The sequence below is a fragment of the Pelodiscus sinensis genome, chromosome 2, assembly GCF_049634645.1.
Source record: "Pelodiscus sinensis isolate JC-2024 chromosome 2, ASM4963464v1, whole genome shotgun sequence".
NCBI lineage: Eukaryota > Metazoa > Chordata > Testudines > Trionychidae > Pelodiscus > Pelodiscus sinensis.
Window position 1 is genome coordinate 47,414,288 of NC_134712.1, and position 22,983 is coordinate 47,437,270.

Genomic DNA, 22,983 nt, shown 5'->3' on the forward strand with positions numbered 1-22,983 from the left:
CAGACTTGGTGCTATATCTGCTGCTTTTCAGTGATGCATAGGAGAACATCTTTTTTTTGGTCCACTTTATTAGCTAAATTACCTCAAAAGAAGAAATGGTTTCTAGCCATTTATTCTCAGTATTGAATTAATATGGTCCTTGGTCTGGTATGACAAATGAGAACAATCTTCAGCCAATCTCTGATTAGAGGGAGATAAAATTAACAGTTTAACCTATTTGAGCAGCAATTAGTAATCTGGCACTAGACCTTTTCTCATTTTAGCTTCAGAGCCTTTTAACTTAATAAAATGAAATAAAATCTAGACTTTTTATCTGTCATTGGGGCTTTTCAGTTACAATAGCCCATGAATAAAGTACTAATATGCTGCCTAGGTGAAATGGCTGCTTTTCCAAACCACAATTGATAATAATAGAATATCATAACATATTGTTAAAACTAATTATTTCAGCCAAAGTTCCTGGAGCAAAGAATTACAAAACTACATGACTAGGGATAGCACTCTAGTTCCATATAAATGAGGCATGGTAGGAGTATTTCAGTTGTTAGACCTACTGCACAAGAGAAAACTGGTAGGTATGTGATCAAATGAATTTACCAAATCCTAACAGTTTAAATGAGAAGCCACCATCAGCAAGTCATGCATCCAGATCAGGTACACATTCTAGTATTTCCGTGTTGGACTTTTTGTTCTAAGATTTAATTATGATTTTGCCTTCATACATCATCATATCACACATCGATATATTATCATACTATATAAGGGCAGAACTTCTCAAGACATTACAATTACATGAAGCTGTGGTAAAACACTAGTCACTAAAATAATGAATCTTAACACCAGTTTACTCACCCTAAAAGAGACAAAAGCAGTCTTTTAAAAAACGCTATTGTCATTTTCTTTCTCCCTCTATGTCCCATGAGGGGAATTAAAAGCTGTTTAGCCAGCTTCTTCTGTATTGAGGAAGTCAAGACACAAACAACGTGCTTTAATTAGGTTGCGACTTTTATTATCTTAACTCCTCTAGGAAATGTCTTGGCAATAACTTCATATAGTGCAGGTCACCATTCCCTTCTTAATGGTTTTCACCTGGTGGAGGGAAGCCGTCAATCCCTTACACCTCTACATTTGGTCCACAGCCTGCTGCTGGGACTCTCTCTAAGGGTGTGTCTAGACTACAGAGTTTTGTCAACAAAAGTGGACTTTTATTGACAAAACTATACCTGCGTCTACACTACCGCTGAGTTCTGTCGACATAACGTCAACATAACATCGACAGAACTCAGCAGTTTTGTCGACGCTGGTAAACCTCATTTTACGAGGCATAACGCCTTTTGTCGACAGAGTTCTGTCGACAGAAGGTGTTATTGCATGTAGGATTGTGTCTAGACTACAGGGTTTTGTCGACAAAGCAGCTTGCTTTGTCGACAGAACTGAATGTAGTCTAGACGCTCTATGTTGCCTTCTTTATTAAAAATGTACACACTTGGACTGAAGTGGAGATGAACGTAGGAGATAGCTGTGTAGAGAGTCTCTGGGTTAAGCTAAAAGGGGTAAAAAACGAGGGTGATATCATGCTAGGAGTCTACTACAGGCCACCTAGCCAGGTGGAAGAGGTGGATGAGTCCTTTTTTAAACAATTAACAAAACTATCCAAAGCCCAAGATTTGGTGGTCATGGGGGACTTCAACTATCCAGACATATGTTGGGAAACTAACACAGCGGGGCACAGGCTATCCAATAAGTTTCTGGACTGCATTGGAGACAACTTTCTGTTTCAGAAGGTTGAAAAAGCTACCAGAGGAGAAGCTGTTCTGGATTTGATTTTAACAAATAGGGAGGAACTAGTTGAGAACTTGAAAGTGGAAGACAGTATGGGGGACAGTGATCATGAAATAATAGAGTTCATGATCTTAAGGAAAGGTAGAAGGGAGACCAGCACAATTGAGGTAATGGATTTCAGGAAGGCAGATTTTGATAAGCTCAGAGAACTTGTAGGTAAGGTCCCATGGGAAGCAAGACTGAAGGGAAAAACAACTGAGGATAGTTGGAAGTATTTCAAAGGGATGTTGTTAAGGGCCCAAAAGCAAACAATTTCGCTGTGTAGGAAAGATAGAAAATATGGCTAAAGACCAGCTTGGCTTAACAAGGAGATCTTGCATGATCTCAAAATAAAAAAGGAGTCATATAAAAAATGGAAACTAGGACAAATAACAAAGGATGAATATAGGCAAGCAACACAGGAATGCAGGGGCAAGATTAGAAACGCAAAGGCACAAAATAAGATCAAACTAGCTACAGGCATAAAGGGAAACAAGAAGACCTTTTATAAATACATTAAAAGCAAGAGGAAGACCAAGGACAGGGTAGGCCCACTGCTTAGTGAGGAGGGAGAAGCAGTAACAGGAAACTTGGAAATGGCAGAGATGCTCAATGACTTCTTTGTTTCGGTCTTCACTGAGAAGTCTGGAGGTGTGCCTAACGTAGTGAATACAAGCAGAGAGAGAGTAAGTTTAGAAGATAGGATACACAAAGAACAAGTTAAAAATCACTTAGGAAAGTTAGATGTCAGCAAGTCACTAGATCCTGATGAAATGCATCCCAGGATACTCTAGGAGCTGATAGAGGAGGTATCTGAGCCTTTAGCTATGATTTTTGAAAAATCATGGCAGACAGGGGAGATTCCAGAAGACTGGAAAAGGGCAAATATTGTGCCCATCTATAAAAAGGGGAATAAGAACAACCCAGGAAACTACAGACCGGTCAGTTTAACGTCTGTCCCAGGGAAGATAATGGAGCAGGTAATTAAGGAAATCATATGCAAACACTTGGAAGGTAATAAAATGATAGGGAATAGCCAGCATGGGTTTGTGAAGAACAAGTCATGCCAAACTAATCTGATAACTTTCTTTGATAGGATAACGAGCCTTGTGGATAAGGGAGAAGCGGTGGATGTCATATACCTAGACTTTAGTAAGGCATTTGATACGGTCTCGCATGATATTCTTATTGATAAACTAGGCAAATATAACTTAGATAGGGCCACGATAACGTGGGTGCATAATTGGCTGGATAACCATAGTCAGAGAGTTGTTGTTAACGGTGCTAAATCCTGCTGGAAAGGGATAACAAGTGGAGTTCCGCAAGGGTCTGTTTTGGGACCCGTACTGTTCAATATCTTCATCAATGATGTAGATATTGGGATAGAGAGTACGCTTATTAAGTTTGCAGATGATACCAAACTGGGTGGGGTTGCAACTTCTTTGGAGGATAGGGACATAATTCAAAATGACCTTAGCAAGTTAGAGAAATGGTCAGAGGTAAACAGGATGAGGTTTAATAAAGAGAAATGCAAAGTGCTCCACTTAGGAAGGAACAATCAGTTCCATACATACAAGATGGGAAGCGACTCTCTAGGAAGGAGCATGGCGGAAAGGGATCTAGGGGTCATAGTGGACCACAAGTTGAATATGAGTCAACAGTGTGATGCTGTTGCAAAAAAAGCAAATATGATTCTAGGTTGTATCAACAGGTGTGTTGTAAGCAAAACTCGTGAAGTCATTCTGCCGCTCTACTCTGCACTAGTTAGGCCTCAGCTGGAATACTGTGTCCAGTTCTGGGCGCCACATTTCAAGAAAGATGTGGAGAAATTGGAAAGGGTACAGAGAAGAGCGACAAGAATGATTAAAGGTTTAGAGAACATGACCTATGAAGCCAGGCTTCATGAACTGGGCTTGTTTAGTTTGGAAAAAAGAAGATTAAGGGGGGACATGATAGCCGTTTTCAAATATCTAAAAGGCTGTCACAAGGACGAAGGAGAAAATTTGTTCCTCTTGGTCACTGAGGACAGGACAAGGAGTAATGGGCTTAAAGTGCAGCAGGGGAGGTTTAGATTGGACATTAGGAAAAAATTCCTGTCAGGGTGCTCAAATATTGGAATAAATTGCCAAGGGAGATGGTGGAATCTCCATCTCTGGAGATATTTAAGAACAGGTTAGATAGACATCTGTCAGGGATGGTGTAGACGGAGCTTGGTCCTGCCTTGAGGGCGGGGGGCTGGACTCGATGACCTCTCGAGGTCCCTTCCAGTCCTATTATTCTATGATTCTATGATTCTATGTCGACAGAAGTTTTGTCGACAGTATCTGTCAACAAAACTTCTGTCAACAAAACCCTGTAGTCTAGACGTACCCTAAGAGGGTTAATAGAGGTTTTCTTCTCACTGAGCCAGACATGAGGAGCCCCATACCCATTCCTCAGCTTCTTTAGGGGATGGTTTCCCCTAAGTCCACACTTTCAATTCTGGGCTATCAGGGGACCATACCTCCTCTGGAACCAATACCTAAATTCTTGCCTGAAACAAGGAGGTGGCAGCAATTAGCTTGACTGGCTGCCCTCACTACCAACAACCATGCCTCAGGGATTTAGCACACCCCTCTCTAACATTGGCCAAAGGTACATTATCATCCCCATTTGAAAGTTGTTCCTCTTTGTCCTGAAATAACTCATGCTTAGCCAACAACCCTCAGCTTTACCTCTGTTTTCCAGTGAAAAGGGAAGGCAGTTGGCTGACTATTACTTGCAAGGACACTCACACCATGCAGCCCCTCCATGGCTCTGGGCCTCAGTCTCTTCATTCCCTTTCTGAAGTTATCAAAGGTGTGTGGTCTGCAATACTTTGCCTGCTGGTGACATGCACTCTCTGGCTGCTTCCTGCACCTCAGTCCCACACCCTTTCATGCGCTGTAGAGTATTGATGGTTACTTGTCTACACCTTAATAACTGGACACTATTATCCTGGAAACTCCAGGAAAGTGATTCCAAGTTTGGTCATATGGGGATAGCATTGACCACATCACAAGAGCAGTTCAAAAAGGTCAGAGACAGGCATATTCATTTATGTGGAAATCAAGATGTATCATCCAATCAAGGTGCATCAGACTTACATATGCATCATCTCACATAATGCCTAGCTAGCCTTCCCCTTTATGACATTGCCTGGTTTTCCAAAATAAGTCCTGGATTATATTTCTATTTCATTGTGATGGTAGAACAAAGCAGATGCAAATTTAAGTCAGAAGAATGCCATTTTACAATATGTGAATTACAGTACACAGAGTTTAGATTTATGTTCACTTGAATAGAAGTATAGATTAGAACTTGGATTTATATAGCACCTTTCATATTCAGGTTATCTTAAAGCATTTTACAATCTAAGTGACTAGCAATGCAATCACTGTGGGAGTAGATATGTATTCAGCAATAGCTCACATACATCTTCAAAGTTATTTTTACTGAGAGAGATTGGAGTTAGTCTCTGCTTTATAAAAAAGACATAGAATCTTTAACTTCTAAAATCACAGGAGATGGGCAAGAGATAATTAATCAGATTACATAACAGCACATAAGCAGCTTTTGAATTTTGAAGCACTACACACACTCCATGACTGTACAAATCCTTACTCACATAAATAGTTTCTGTCAATTCAAGAGGACATCTTGGATGAGTAAGGGTTTGTAGGATTAGTTCTTTTGTGCCTACTCTAGCTTCCATTAATAAACAAAGTAAATAGGGAATCATTTAGTGGGAATGGTTCTACTGGGGCACTGCAGAGAACAGCTCTTGACTCTTCTCTGAGAGCTAGAAGAAAACAGAAAATCATCACTGATAAAGTTTACTGATAACGCAAATATTGAGGGATGTGGTAAATAATCAGAAGAACAGACCCCTGATGCCAAATGATCTGGTAAGTTAAAAACAAGCAAACAATATGTATTTTAATATAGTTAAATGTAAATATATATATTCATGAATAAAGATCACCGGCCATATTTATGTGATCAGGGTTTCTGTCCTGGGAAGAAGTGAATCTGTAAGGGTATGTCTACACTACAGCACTAATTCGAACTAACTTAATGTTAGTTTTGCGTTTTGCTAATTCGAACTAGCATGTCCACATTGAGTGGACCCTGAACCGAAGTTAAGGCTGGCCGGAACCAGTGCCGGCAGGGCATCAGGACAGCATGGAGCTGCTGTCTCAAGCTAGCCGAGGGCTGTGCTTAAAGGGACCCGACCCCCACCCCGGACAGACAGTTCTCAGGGGTTCCCCGCTTCCTTGTCTAACTCAATGAGGGATAGCAAAGCAGTCCTGGCTTGGAGTGCCCTGAATGCCCACACTCGGCACATCACAGCACTCGGCCATCAGATCGGCTGCACTTGCCGCAGGCTGCCATCCAGGGGGGGTGGCAATCGGGGGGTTGCAGGAGAGCTTCCACCCCGAGGAGCCCGCAGAGCCACCCCAGTCCTCTCCATTGGGGGCTCGTACCCCATTACTCCCTCACCTCCTTCCATTTACCCCTCCCTAGCCTCCCTTCCTGATGTACAAAATAAAGGACACGTGTGTTCAAATATAGAAACTCTCTTTATTGAACAAAACTCGGGGAGACTGGGAAAAGGAGGTGGGAGAGGGGAAGAGAAAGGGTGGGAGAGGGGAGGGCAACTAAAATGATCAGGGGTTTGGAACAGGTCCCATATGAAGAGAGGCTAAGGAGACTGGGACTTTTCAGTTTAGAAAAGAGGAGACTGAGGGGGGATATGATAGAGGTCTATAAAAGCATGAGTGGTGTAGAGAGGGTGCATAAAGAAAAGTTCTTCATTAGTTCCCATAATAGACGGACTAGAGGACACCAAATGAAATGGGTAGCAGGCTTCAGACTAATAACAGAAAGTTCTTCTTCACAAAGCAAATAGTCAACCTGTGGAACTCCTTGCTGCAGGAGGCTGTGAAGGCTAGAACTAGAACAGAGTTTAAAGAGAAGTTAGATAAATTCATGAAGGTTGGGTGCATGGAGTGGTATTAGCCAGGGGGTAGAAATGGTGTCCCTGGCCTCTGTTTGTGGAAGGCTGGAGATGGATGGCACGAGACAAATGGCTTGGTCATTGTCTTCGGTCCATCCCCTCCAGGGTACCTTGTGTTGGCCGCTGTCAGCAGACAGGCTACTGGGCTAGATGGACCTTTGGTCTGACCCAGTATGGCCATTCTTATGTTTTTATGTTCTAAGATCAGGGCTCAGGGTCGGGGTCTCACTCGAACACCTTGATTTTCATGCAAACCTGCTCCTGGGAGGCCAGGCTGGCAGCTATCCTGCCGTAGATGGCCACTTTCCTGTGCCTAGTGCGGAGGTCGTGGACGTTGGAGGCTTCCTCCCAAACCTTGATGAGGTCCACAATGTCCGCACTAGACCAGGTGGGCGCCCGCCTCTTGCGGCCCCGGGCAGGCTCTCGGGAGCCTCCGGACTGGTCCCAGGACGAGGTGGAGGGCTGGGTGGCAGCGGGTGGCTGGTTCGTGCCGTGCCAGGTGCAGGGTCTGCTGGCTGGGTGCTGGCAGGCTTGCACATGACACGGGCACCGTAGCCAGACCATGCCCCTTTAAGGGCTCCAGGGCCGGGAGGGGGGCGGACGAGTTTTCCTGGTGGTGCCCAGAGTGGCCACCAGGGCAAGCTGGGGAGGGCTAGCCTCCCACTAGTTCGAATTAAGTGGCTACTCAGCCCTTAATTCGAACTACTTAATTCGAATTAAGCGTTAGTCCTCGTGGAATGAGGTTTACCTAGTTCGAATTAAGTTCGAACTAGCGGTTTGTATGTGTAGCGCCTATCAAAGTTAATTCGAACTAACGGCTGTTAGTTCGAATTAACTTTGTAGTGTAGACATACCCAAAAAGATTTAAGGGTGGTTGAAGATAATCAGCTGAACCTAAGCTCTCAATGTGACACTGCTGCTAATTGGGATAATGGGATATTTGGATGTATAAGCAAAGGATATCTTAAGTCGTAGTAGTGAGGTTATTTTATTTCTGTAGTTGCCATGAGTACAACCACTGGCGGAATGCTTTGTCCAGTTCTGGTGTTCACTATTCAAGAAGGCTGTTGATATTGAATGGGCTTTCTTTAGTAAGCAGGAGCCGCCACATTAGGACAGCAGCAGCCATATGCTAAGAAGCAGAGAGTTACATCCTCAAATTCCATCTAAATTACATAAAAGCAGCATGAGATTGGACAGTTAAAGAGGTGTTTCTGTCCTAATCATACTTCCTATCACCAGAGAAAGAAACAGACCAGAAGATGGTTAAAGAAAACTTTGATTATATTCTCTCTGGCAAGGAATCAACAGTTCTGATTGTGAAATCTATGCTTTTTTATTGTTTGCCTTTATAAGCTCTTCTTCTCTATTGTTTATTTGAATGACTTCTGTCTGATTTTTTGAATGTTTCTGTTTGTCGGAAAACTAATGTTGCAAGGTTTAAATCAATTAAGGTACTGACTGTGAAAGAATTGGTTAAATCATTGTTTCTTAATGGGCTAGGCATGGTGAAAAATAATGGTTTGTGGTACATTAGTTTAAAATTATTGGTTAAAGGAAAACTAAGCAATACTCAAGTTTGACTGTATAAATGGAGGTCCAAAAGGCAATTTTTTGGAACCTAATCCACAGACCAAGATAATAGCTTCCGAACCTCAGTACCTCATCAACCATATAGTGCAGAAGCTGGAGCCCTGGATGACCTAATCCTACTGGCCAATAGGAGAAGCTTGTCTGTCTTACTGGGGGGTGGGGAGGTGGAGCATTGTATGCTGAGTGTATATATTCTGTTTTAATAACTGTTAATAGAGGTTAAGGATGTTACTGTGTAAATTTCCTTCATTGGTAAAAAGCCCTACATATCCACAGATTATGTTCTCAGCCTAGGAACTGGGAAAGGAAGGGAAGGACTTCTGTTAAACAGGTTACACCCTGGGCGCTGGGAACTGGTATGGGGGGCTCTGAGTCCTAGGAACTGGGTAATGGTGAAGATAGGGATGTGAAAAGTTAACCTGTTAACCGGTGGAGCGGGAACAGCTCCCTGCCTGCTGTGGGCAGGCAAATGCTCCAGGCATGTGAGGCCCACCAGGAACACAGGCTGCTCCATCCATCCAGAGCACCCCCAGTTGATGGTAAGGGAGCCACAGGAAGGGGCTACTCTGGCTGGGCTGGAGCAGCCCCCGCCCACTTCCCCTTTAACAGGTCAACTGGTTAAACATTATGTTTAACCAGTCAACTAATTAAATGGGATTTTACACTCCCAGGTGGGAGTGCCTAAGTTAACTGTGTTATGTCTTGAGCACATGAAAGGTATGCCCTAGAGTGTGTGGGTAACAATATATTGGAAAGAATTCAGAGAAGAGTCACAAGAATGATTAAAGGATTAAAAACATGCCTAATGATAGATTTAGGGAGCTCAATGTACTTAGCAAAAGGATGACTTGATCACAATCCTGGCCTACATCTACAATGGCGCATTCTCATGCAAAAACTCTTTTGCGGAAGAGTTCTTCTGCAAAAATTCTTCCAGAAGAGAGCATCTACACTGGCATGTGCTTTTACACAAGAGATGTGCTTTCGTGCAAGAGCACCCATGCCAATGTAGATGCATTTTAGCCATAGGGCTTTCTTGCACAAGAAATTCACGTTGCCTATCTGCACTGGCCTCTTGCGCAAGAACAGTTGTGCAAAAGGACTTATTCCTGAGTGGGAGCATCAGAGTTCTGGCACAAGAAGTCCTGATTTCATATAGTAGAATGTCAGTTTACTTGCGCAAGAACACGCAGCCAGTGTAGACAAGCAGCAAATTTTTGTGCAAGGGCAGCCACTTTTGCTCAAGATCACGCCAGTGTAGACACAGCTTTCAAGTTTTAATATTGGGAACAATCATTTGCTTCAGGCTTCTTCAGTCTAGCACAGAAGGAAATAACATTATCCAAAAACTCGACATTGAAGCTAGAGAAACTCAGGCTTAAAACAAGGTGTACATTTTTTTAATAATTACCAAAGGGTTACAGTGGATCCTCCATCACTTGAAATTTTTTATCTGATCATTAGGTGTTTTTCTAAAATGTTATGCTCTAATTCAACATTTAAATATTTTGGTGAAATTCTATTGCTTATGTTTGGAAGTTAGACTAGATAACCACAATGGTCCCTTCTAACTTTGGAATCAAGGACAAAATTATTTTTTACTTCAGTGGAAAGCTTGACATGTCAATGCACCATATGGCACTTTCTGGGTCTAAGACCTTATTCAAGTATTAAAATGTTCAGTTATCACAAAGTTACTGTAATTTTTAAAAAAAATTAAGTCTGACATTTTGCACAGAGCTAAAGATTTTCCTCCCCTATTGGTTTCCTTGCCATCACTTCTAAGCTTCTTGTGTTTGTTTTGCTTAACAATGTTTTGTTACTGTCTTCTCTCCTCTTCCCATCTGCTCTCCAAAATGGGAGAGAGTTATACAGCAAGTAGTTTACAAGAGCTAGAAATCTGATGGGCTAAAAGTATAGGGCAACTTCTAACCCAGGAAAATGTTACTGGCTGTGAGTCTCTTCAAATTGTTAAAATGTTCCAGGCATTCATAACCTGTCCTGAAAACACAGAAACATCATTTTGTCCTGATGTTAGTAACCTGTTGTGGCTTTTGGCCACTTGAAAAGATGAACCAATGAAAAAACACTATATGCCTCCGGGATCATTCCCTTGAGGTCTGTCAGGTGTAATTATTTTACCCTGTCCCTCCACACAGTACCACTGAGCATATTACCGCTACAAAAATTACTGAGCTAGTCCTTCTTGGTATGTAGAATCAGAACCATTGAGTGGCTGAGAATGTGAGAGAGCTTGAGAAATAAAGAGTTGCCATCGCTTTTACTTCCCCTCCATGTACTCGTCGCCAGCATAACCACTGTGCAAATCTGCTTGATATGCAACAAAACAGTTCTCTAGAGGCCTATTCTCTGACACCAGTCCTGGTGCCTTGGCAATGACTGTTTTATATTAGGATACAGATGAGTTACCAGGAAATAACCTATGTTCTATTGAAACTATAATGAATGCCAGCACCAAGTGGCTTTTGAATACCTTAAAATTCAGAATTTACTAATCTCGGGTTGTAATTATGCATTGTGAATTCATTTATGCTTCCCTCTAACTGTGTAAAACATACCTACTCCTGGTACTGTATGGATTTGTAATGCATTGCTGACTTCAAGCTGTTCCATGTACTGTTACTGAAAGCCACAGTTATCTGGCCCAGAAATATGCATGCCTCTGAGGGCCATGGAACATTTGTTTATATATTTAGCTGACATGTTAGTTTGATTTTTAATGTGTAATTAAATGAAAAATCTATATCAATCCATTAACTGCATCACCTGAGGATTTTCCCCGCCACACCCATAGCATCAGGGGGCAGTGCCTGGGAGTGTCGGGGAATGTGAAGCCACATGTGCTTGGGAGCGGGACAGCAGGTAAATGCCCCATCCCTTCAAGCCCAGACCCTGCAGCATCCTCTGCCAGTATAATCTTTAATCCAGAGACCCTGTTTCTCAGGGTTGCTGGATTAAAGAGGTTCAAGTGTAATATTCAATGTAAATTTTTATTATGAGGTGTCTTTAATTTTTAAGTTAAAAACCACAATTAGCCACTGATATTTTGATATCAGTGGCTAATTGTGGTTTTTAACTTAAAAATTAAAAATTAACATTCTTATTAAACTATCTTGTAATCAGATTATGCTTTCAGATTCATATTTGACATACTTGTGGTTACAGAGAACAATTGTTTCTAGTTTCGACAATTTAGAGACAAAGATGAATAGTCCAAGCATGGGGCTGCTTCCCTTGAACATCTTCCATGAATTTAGCTAATTCTTTTTTAAACCCAATTCAGATTAGAAAGGCAAAGGTGCTCTTCACTCTACAGACATATGTGCATAATAAAAATAACCCTTTTCCACAAAAAATAGCTAGAATTCCTGTAAATATGAGAATAGCAAACAATCAGTGGAAATGATTCTTAAGATGTTTCATAAATAACCATGATTATTATCAATCCTATTTAGAATTCAAGTGTGGCTCATGTTTGGAAATACATAATATATAAAAGTTGTATCTTATTTTAGTTGTATTTTATAGTTGATTAATAATATTTTTACTTCAAAAATTTTAAATAAGAACATAGGTACTCATCCATAGACCCCATAAATTTTAAAAAATCATCATATAAACAAAAAAGATTGTCCACAATGCAGCTTAGTTCCACCTCTCAACTTTGGGGATGTATTCTAGGGAGGAAACACTCGAGCAATCAGGTCTCCAGCCACTCAGTGATTTATAAATTTAAACCAGCAAATTGAATGCCATTAATATGAGTAATCCAGGGAGCTAATGAGACTGGAAATTATTTGGTCTGTGGAAGATACAGAATGTCAGGAAAAAATGATGCAAAATGATGCAATTCTCAAAAGAGAAAAATAATTCTGAAAGCCACTATTAAGTGCAAAGGAAAATGGATTCTGAAAGTACATACTGACAATATTTCGGTCAATAGTTCAGTAAACCTAGAAAAAGGAGCCGCAGTGGTTAAGAATACCATTCTCTTAGAATTCTCTTAAATTCACAAGAAACTACAAATGACTAAAATCCCAAATTTTAACCACCTAAAATTGAGTTCAGATCATACAGTTGACTCTTGTCCAGTTTAATCTTACTTGTGTACAGTTAACATGGTAACTCTGATATTCTTTCTAGGTCTTAAAACAGGGGTAGGCAATAATTTTTTGGGGGGAGGGGCACTTTACCAATGTTGGTATTGGTTGCAGGCTGGAAGGGGCTGGACCATAGATGAAAGGGGCAGGAATTCGGAAGGGGCGGTTCCTCTAAACACTGTATGCGAGGAGGAGGAGACCATGCCGCACCCCCGGTGGGGGAAGGAGACTTTGTGTGCTCCCCTGCCCCGAGTCTCAATTGGCCCGGGCAGAGGGAAATGGCAGGGTGGGCCACAGGCCAGATGAAAAAGCTTGGTAGTCTGCATTTGGCCCACAGGCCGTATCTTGCCCACCGTTGTCACAGAGAAAGACCAACAATTAGTATTCTGGAGCTACTTGTTTCTCTGAGTTTACTGATAACTGGTTTAAAAAGAATATTTTATTGCTATGCTAAAATGTTTATTCAAATTATAGTGATCTGAACTGAAAGCAAAGTACAATTTCATGACAGAAAATACAAAGACTTTATTGGATTTCAGTTATATGAATGTTAATAACAACTATAATTATATTCTGTCCTAACAAAAAACAGAAGCAAATATAAATATTGATCATTATTTTAAATACTTTTTTACTATGTGTTTAAAAATGTTTTAAAAATTACATCAATGTTAACATATTTGGCATTCCAAAAGTCAGTTTAGCTAACCACCAAAGAAACGTGCACATATTCTGATGCTTATTTCATCTCTTAGGCTTTCAAGTTGAAAGTCAAAGTCAAAATTTTGTTAAAGTCAAAATTTTGTATGGGAGGCAACAATACAGAAAAAAATATTAGAACTTAATTTTTAAAATTTAATTTCTATAAAATTCTTTTGCATTTAACTTAGTACTTTTCTGAACCTTTATACTGAGTTGGATTATATTGTTATATTTTCTCATTATTCAAATGATTTGAAGTGTTTGTGAACCAGTCCCAGGAAAATCAAATCAAAAGCTAACCAATCCTACCAGATGATGCAATATGGTGGCTATTCTTCCTCATAAAATCAACTCAAAATATAACTTGCTACAGTGAGGAAGCTTCATCTCTCTCTGACCCAGAAGGGGAAAGACACCCTGGTAGGTAGGGCCAGAGTTCAGCTTTTCCCCCCAAGAAGCAGAGAAGCAGGAATGGAAGAATAAAGTCTGGAGCTAAGAGCCATTTAAAGAGCTAGACACCTCTCCAAGCTCCCGACGGAGGAGGCAGGGCCACAGTGCCAGGAGGAAGAAGACTGTCCAGGACAACAGGACCACTGGCAGTCCCAGTCCCAGAGCTGATGGAAGTTCTTGAACAAAAACACTCACAGACAGATGGATGGACTTGCAGGCAGACAGAGATGCACAGACTCTAGAGTATTATCAAATGTAAGAGACTAAAAGTGTGAAGTTACAATGAAAACTATTACAGTTTCTTAATATAATACACAGTTCCATATTTCCAAGGGCAATCGGATGAAATGTATTATATTTAATCTTGCTTTAAAGTAAAGACATGTGATTGAAACATTAGACAAACCTTGAAATAAACACTACTTTTTTGTGAGATTATAGCACAGAAATAAAATTGATGTAATTTTTTGCACTGAATTTTATGATTCATTTTTACCAAAAGTCATTTAATATAGCTTTACTGAAATAATATGTACCAAAACATATTTTTCATTCATGCTCTTGATATCTGGTCACATTGCAGCAAAATTAACAAGATTTAGGACATCAGCTGTATGTTTAATTATACTTAACAAAACTATCAGACATTTTATATTTCATAACTCCTTTTATCTGAGGATCTCATCATTTACAGACTCGTATAACATATTTAACTATTTCTGGGACAGATCTGCTAAAATGACATATCTTATTTCTGCTGTATACATATCATATTTCACAATCCTTGATATCTGTTCACACATATCTATATGCATGTACACAAATTAAGTGTGTGTGTGTGTGTGTGTGTGTGTGTGTGTGTGTGTGTGTTCTTTGAAAATTCTTTGTGAAAAGATCCCTCCTATGAAAGCGAGTAATTGCTTTTCTGTGCATAACTAAACCAAGACAGTCAGGGCAGCATGGAGCCTAAATTTAAGCACATGAATGATCCAAAGTCTATTATAAACTTAAAAAACAACAAATAATATGGTAGCACTTTAAAGACTAACAAAACATGTACTATTTGTTGTTTTTTTAAGTTTATCCTGTACAGACTAACTCGGCTACCCCTCTGAAGCCAAAGTCTATTGTAATTAGAGGGTTTTGGATTCAATTCTAAGATCCAGATTCTCAAAAGTATTTAGAGTCCTAATTCCCACTGAATCATTGAAAATTAGGGATCTAAATAACTTTGAGATCTGGCCTAAGTGTCCTAATTTTCAGAAATGTTCAACAAACAAGGCTTCCTTTTCTGAGAACCTCTGAAAATCTGGGCAATTATTTAGATGTACCACATGGATTTAGACATCCAAGTGTATTTACCTAGGTCTGATAATTTGGTTAAGTAACTTACCCAAGGTCAAACAATCTACTGCAAAACACCTATTAACTTCAACATAGACAAGATTTCACCCCCAACTCCAACTTCTCTGAAAAATACCATGAAGAATGAATAAACGATGCTGTGACACATGCAAAAAAGTGGCAGCTGTAGCCAAGGCTTAATGCTTAGCTGACAACTGACACATTCATTGCTAGAAACCATTGATTTCAACTGTGCATTGGACTGGTTAAGATGGATACAGAACCTATAACAAGGTGTTATATACTTTAATTTCATTTATTATATCTCTATAAAATACTACATGAGATCACAAATTTTCCTTTAAAATTGTAAAAAAACCACATTTGCCCTGAAATTGTCAATTGTCAGAAGGAAACATCCTCTGCTCATCAAAATTCTATTAAAACTAAATGGGCTATTGTATGACATCATAATACAAAAACTGTTAAATACCCTTCACACTTATAAAGAAGTTTGATGCATGATGGCTCATTCCATTAGCTTGAATTCAGGGGTAGGAGGAATAATGAACATGAATTGTTTTAATCTCTTTTGCAGTCTGGAGTCTCACAAGGCTGGAGCTAAAAAACAGAAGCAGAGATCCCCAGGAATTAGCTTGAAAAGATATATGCAGTGCTGACAGACTACTACAACTCTCTCACCTTTTAGAACCATAAACTACAACTCATTTGTGTACTTAAGTTTGTCTGCTTCAATTTATAAATAACTCCTTCTCTTCTTTTTCCCTATTTAATAAATCCTTAGTTAATTGCAATAGAACTGGCCACGTGAGTTGTCTTTGGTGTAAGCTCTAAGGCCTGATCTACACTACAGTGGAAGGTCAAATAAAGATACGCAAATCGAGCAGTGTTGTTGAATTCACATTCTTAAATCGTGTTTCTGTGCTGTTCACAAGCCCCTGTCATCTTCCCTTACTCCTCATGGCTGCGAGGAGTACAAATGCTAGGTGGAGCTGCCCTCAGCATTCGATTTACAGGTCTACACTAGACCTGCTAAATCGAAAACCAGAAGATTTACCTCTGAAGCATCAATTGGCCAGTAAGTATAAACTTGGCCTAAGGTACTGATTGATCTGGGGCAAGTCACTGGTCCCTTGAGATTGGGGGTAACCTGAATTTTGGTGTGATTTTAGTATAAGTAACCAACTATCACTAAATCCAGCTTGCCTAGGTGGCAAGGTAGACTGGGGGTGTCCAAAGGCCTATAAATGACTCCATGGTAAGACTGTATATTGCTTCAGGAGTTCACGCTTGTTACTGTGTTTGTGAATTGGAATTATAGAACACACAAACAATTCGGGTTCTTTGCCATGTTTCTTGACAGTTTGCCCTGAGGCTGGCACTCATGTTTGTGAACTACTTCAGACAGTGTGGCAAATGTATTTAAATATCCTTATGCAGGAACATTAATTGAATATAAAACTATCTAACACTATTTTTGGTAAACAGATTTTCTTTTAATCGATAAGTAACACTAGTAATAATTCTCTTTTACATACTGTTGGCTTTCCAGAGATTCTGCAATGCAAAAATTGTTAAACTTCATTCTTATTAGTGTTTGAATTTATTTATCTAAATGAAGTAGAGTGGAGGCAGGTTGCCATAGCTGCAGAAGAAATCTGGAATATTTTTTCTTCTTAATTACTGCATATTTGTATACAAACAGCTTAACCATATCTTTCAGTTTCAGTCTGAGACTTTGAAGTCACAAGAATAACTTTGAATTTGAATATCTTGCTGATAGAAGGGAGATTATACAGGGAGCTAGGAAAAATGAAATCTTGTCGCTATATAATTCCCAGTACAGAAGCAATAATTTCTTCTTTAAAACATTCCTATCAAGAATCTTGCACCGTTTTATGGCTGCAGTACTTCTACACAGTGCCAGATTAGTGAGATTATGATGTGCATGTGTAACCCACACACCACGTGGGTGTGGTTCACTGTCCCATTTAGTGGCATTTAGACGACCTACAATAAGTGATAAGAATGAGTGAGCTCTACAGCCTAAGCTGAGAGCCAGCACTAAGTTCCAGAGGTCCCAGATTTGGTTTTGCTTGTTGGGGGCTCCTCTGGTATATTAACTGACTCTCTGAAGCTTGGAAAGTGCTTCCTGGCCTAGGGGAAGTATGTAACCCATACACCTTTGGGGTATGGCTCACTCTCCCTTGTAGTGACACTTAGGCTGTGTCTAGATTGCATCCCTCTTCCGACAGAGGGATGCAAATCAAGCACTTGGCAAGTGCAAATGAGCGGGGGATTTAAAATATCCCAGGCTTCATTTGCATACTCACATTCCGACACTATGCCGATCAGGCTCAGTGTCAAAAATGAAAGTGAAGTGTAGCTGCGGTTCTGCTACATTTCTGCCGACTGCAGGGGCTTTTCCGGCAGATCCTGTACTCCTCATTTTTTGCAGGAGGAGTACAGGATCTGCCAGAAAAGCTCCCGCTGTAGGAAGAAACGTGGCAGAACCACAGCTACACTTTACTTTCACTTTCAACACTGAGCCTGATAGGCACAGCGTTGGAACGTGAGTATGCAAATGAAACCCGGGATATTTAAATCCCGGGCTCATTTGCACATCTGAAGTGCTTGATTTTCATCCCTCTGTTGGCAGAGGGATGTAGTCTAGACGTAGCCTTAGACTGCTTACAAAGAGAAATAAGCATGAATTTGCTCTACAGCCTTAGCTGAGAATCAATGGGCTTTATAGCTGAAGCTATAGAGGTTCCTACATTAAGCTCCTGAAATCACAGGCTTGTGAATCCACCTGCAGGTGATTACACATGTAGAGTAGTATTTCAAGGGAAACAGTGTCAGAAATTTACTCAGAAACAAAAGTTTTAATTGGTTGACCTGAAATAGTGCTACTGTAGTTGCAAGGATCAAGACTGCTTTCTCAGCCTTCTGTGTCAATGGCCATTTGACCTTTTTCTTTGCTGTTTCTTCACATTTTAGCTTATAATGCTAAACCATCACTAGAAAAAAACCATTTTAGCTTAATTAGAATAAATATTTACTCTTGGAACTCAATGTTGAAAATTAAATCCACTCCTCATTTAAAGGGAGAAAGTAGTATTAGGTTATCATTTTCAGGTTGTTTTTTTTTTTTGTCCAATTTTTATTTTTCTAAGCCTCCAAGCATCCCATGAGGTCAGTATTAAGAGACTCATTTTATAGAAGGATAACTCAAGAACAGAGAGTTTCAGGCCAATATTTTCCTGCTTGAAGGTTTAAAATTAAGCACCTGCTGGCAAGGTTGCATTTGCAATGTACACTTCAGGCTTGTCAGCTACAATTGACTCCGCTGAAGGTGTTTGCTCACTCTCTCACTGAAGTCTGTGGTAGCAGTGTTTTGGCCATATGACTAATACAGTCTTTCCCTTTGGAGCTGAATGTCACAAAGGAGGAGATAAGGGACACAAAACAACCACAATTCAAAATAGAGTCATTCAGAAATTGGTTGGACTCCAACCTTCTATTCAGAATTTGTCTACAAACAGTCCATGTTTCCTCCACTGCCTCAAAAGCTGGCTGTCCTTTCTAGCGAGGTGTTATCCAGATTTGAGCAAGCTCAGTCTCTGAATTGCAATCGGGCTTCTCTCCTTTTGGGCCTTCCTGGTGAGATCTAACCTGGGCAAGGTCTCCTCCTTTCACATCCCCTCTCCACATTAGCTGCAAGGGTAGCAGGGCAGGGCCAGCTGGTTCCACAGGCTCTCCTGAACTCTGTTGTTGGCAATATAGGCCCTAACTGTCTCATTAATCCCCTATTTGCCAAATTAGGGCTTCTCTGACCCATTATACACCTAAGCCCATATTTAGATTCCTAAATTAAAGAGGTCAGATTTCCAGAGGACTTGAAGAACTTGTTAAATACAGAGGAATTCCTGTGGGCTCAGCACCTCTGAAAAACAAACCATGATGGTGCTTAAAAATATGGTGCTTACCTTCAGTCCTACTAACAGGAATATATTTGCCTTAGTGGTTTACAAAAGGCCCAATAGACACTCAGTGGCAGGTGTGTGAACACAAGAATCCTGACTCACAGTCCTCTGCTCTAACTAATACTGAATAACGATGCCATATAAATGTATTAAGCTACTAATTTTTTTTATCTTCATTTCTGTTTATGTAAATCAGAGGGGGCACACAGAGCCATATGCTGTATTTTATCTTGTTTTATAGCCCAGTCTATTTTCTTCCCTTTTGCACGTAGATGATCCTTGAGTATGTAGTTTTGAATATCATCAAGCCCCAGCTGACCTCAGCAGGTTGCCTCTGCTGCTTCTTACAACAAGCAGAGAAGATAACCCTGCCCTCGGCACTTTTCTTGTTCTCCTTTTGCCCCCTCCATCTTAACTCCCTGTCCAAGAAGTCTTATGGCCTTGAGAGGTGAAAGGAAAAGCATTGTGTTTGCCTCCTCCTTCCCCACATAAAAGAAAAGCCAGCAGCAGCAGGACTAACTGTACTTCTTCCAGCAAAATCTTGCTTGGAGGGTCTTTTGCTGGCTCCTCCTTCAGCCTGCAATTTGTACCCCTGGCAGGTGAAATGGGAGCTGAATAAACTCTGCCTGTTGATATTGTTCTCCCCATTCTGGAATCTGAGCACCTTACTGAGATCACAACAAATAAACAAGCGACTCCTTGATTCCTCATGCTTCCCTATTTTTTAATTTAGGAAAGCTATAAGGAAAATTCTACTTTAGCTTGGTAGTGAGAGTTCCCTCTTGCAGATAAATAAAGGGCTGAGAGAAAGAAAACAAAGGCTGATTAGAAGCTGCTATTATTTTTGCAGCCAAGTTGTAGAGCACTCTGGGGTTGGGTAGATTTACTAATTTGTAGGTAGTCTCCCCTTCTGCTCGGGGCATTTGTTCCGAAATTTCCCATCTTCTCCTTAATTGTTGATGTCTCTCTTCACTCAGTTCAGAGGATCCTTTCCATCAAGTTATTATTTGAGAGTCCAGGGTGCTTTTGCCCTGAATCACAGGATAATAGGTGCTTGTTTGTCTATGCAAAAAAAACAAGCCATATTCTCCTCGCCCACTCTGCAGTTTTCTTCAGGCTGTTTGAAAATCTGTATTAACACAGAAATGTTTGATTAATGGAGATTGATGTTAAAAAGAGCTTTACAGTAGAAAATCACCTGGTTACAACAAAACCTTATACATATATCATATCATATTAAGATATTCCAAATGGAGGCCACACCAAATTTAAAACAGATTAAAAGACACTGGATTATTAATCAAGCTACTCACTACCTATGGATTTTTCCCAATTTGTTTCCCCTCCATCTTCTCAAGGCTGGGGTATCTACAGGTGTATAGGAGGAATCAGTGCTGTAAGTTTTCCTTCTTCTCTTTCCAGTCAACATTTTCATTTAAATTACATTCTCTCCTTAGCCTCCATTTTACAGATATATCCTAAAGCTCACAATCTATCCTAACAGGACTGCTAGGACTGATGCCTTTTATCCTTGGGAAGGGTATATACCTACCATACAATATATCAGGTACAGAATACATACTTGCTTATCCAGTAGTAGTTTGAGACACCGCAAGCAGGGATGGACTACAATTACAGTCCTTGTGTAGTGACAGTGAGAAACTAGCATTGCCAGCTGTTGGGACAGTGCCAAATTATTGTGAATTATTGTGGCTGATATAAAAGAATGTGGTAAGAGTGAGTTTGGCATGGCTCTACAAATCTCATGCTTCATTTGCATAATCACATCCAATCACTTTTTCAAAATAGTTTTTTTTGAAAAAAAAGACATGGTTCTTTTGGAAAAAAAAAAACCTTTTTCAAAAGAACCCTTATTCCTGAAACAATGAGGTTTACAGGGTTCTTTCGAAAAAGGGTTTTTTTTCTCGAAAGAATCACATCTAGACTGCTTTTTTTTAAAAAAACTTTTTCAAAAAAATGATTGGATGCAATTATGCAAATGAAGTGCAAGATTTGTAAATCTGCACTTCATTTGCATTTTCAATTTCCTTCATTTACATTCCTCTTTTGAAAGAGCAATGTAGTCTAGATGCACCCTAGGGTAGCACAATGCCGTAAGGCATAACTGAACACTCAGGCTATGTCTACACTGTAAGGTTTCTGTTTTCGTGCAAAAACCTGTGGAGCGTCCACATCTCAAATGCACGTTTGTGCAAGTAAATCAACAGTTAAATGGCAGAAGAGAGGGCTTTTGCTCGTGTAGGTAAACCCCCTTTTACAAGGCATAACTCCTTTTTGCGCTACAGCTATTGTGCAAAAAGGCAAGTGTGGACGCTCTAGAGAGGTTTCTTGTGCTCTGTGGATGGCCATCAGAGCTTCCTTGTGGAAGAGCGTCCATGCAGTGTGGACACTCTCTTGCGCAAAAGCACATTGTGCAAAAAAATCCTCTTGCGCAAAAGGCTTCTTGTGCAAGAAGCATGTAGAGTAGACATAGCCTCAATTTTTACTTCTTTAGTTAATATGTTTCCAGAGTAAGGACTCTAGGATTTGGTCCATGATAAATTATGCAGTCAGAAAATGACTAGTGATGAACAATCATATTTCAGCATTTCCATTTTGCAAATAACTCTTGGCACAAACTGACATCTGCTTCTAGCTTTTTTAATGTAGTCACAAAAACAGAAGCTTAAGCAAGACCCTACTTTCTAGAGTTTAAAATATCCAATTACAGCAATTATAATCAATTTGGAGATTGGCAAGCTTCCAGGGAGTTGTTTGTTGCCATATCAAAGAGAGTTAAAATTTTACAAACCCGAGAAGACCCAGATTAACATTAAGGGACAAACTACTAATTTGCTCTCTTCTTTTTGCCTCAAAGAACATCTCAACTTTACCAAAAATAACATGCAACTTCCAAAGAGATTTTTATGATTTAATTTTGCACAGATACTTGACATCTGCTACAACGTATTAATATATAGGGTTCATTGTAATTGAAATTTTATATCTAAATAGGACCACATTCTAAAATTCTATTACAAGGAATAATATTCTTCATTTCATACTTGCTGATTTTGATCTTATTGAGGAAAATTCACTCATTATTTTATTTGCTCCTGGATCTAATCATTCATTTACTGGCAGTGTGGGTTTAAACAAATTGAAATGAGATATTCAAACACATCTGTCTCAAATGATAATTTATAACATTTCTGAATCTGTATGATTTGCTCTTTAATAGCTCTGTTCTCTTTATGAATATTATATTTATGACACAAAAGAGAACTCAAGAATGATAGGATTAATAAGTAGTAGTTCTTTAAAGGTAGACTACCTTTCATTCTTTCTTCCTTATTTTGGGCTCAGCTGATGACTTTCTTGTGGTTGTGAAAATAAACATTCAAGAAGACTAATTTGAGACAATGTAAACATACACTGTGCAAGCACCAGTTGTGCCAATGCACCCAACTGTAGAGCTGCATCACCCTAGGGGGCCTTGCCTGGGATAGCTGTTACTCTGACCAGAAGCATCACAGTCATTGCTCATCTCTGAAATTGAAAACGTTGCTCTTGCAGTCTGATACTCCAGTCCTTCATTTGAAGCCCAATGAGAGATGGAAAGAAGCACGTGGGAGGACAAAGATGATGGACGGCATCAGAGCAAGATTCTGAGGGAAAGGAGAGCTCAAAGGGAGCTCTTTGCAGCATCCCCAATCAGTGAGCTCTCTCCTACCAGAGGAGAGAGGAGAAAGCAAAGCCTGTGAATAATTCCAAGCACAAACGGCCTCATGTGTCATGGATTGGATCAACTGTTTTAGTCAATGCCTTTGCCTCCAGTACTGACAGAAAGAATCATTCACAGTTAAGGGAAGGGGCTGAGTGCTTCAACTTCCACTGAGGGCAGTAG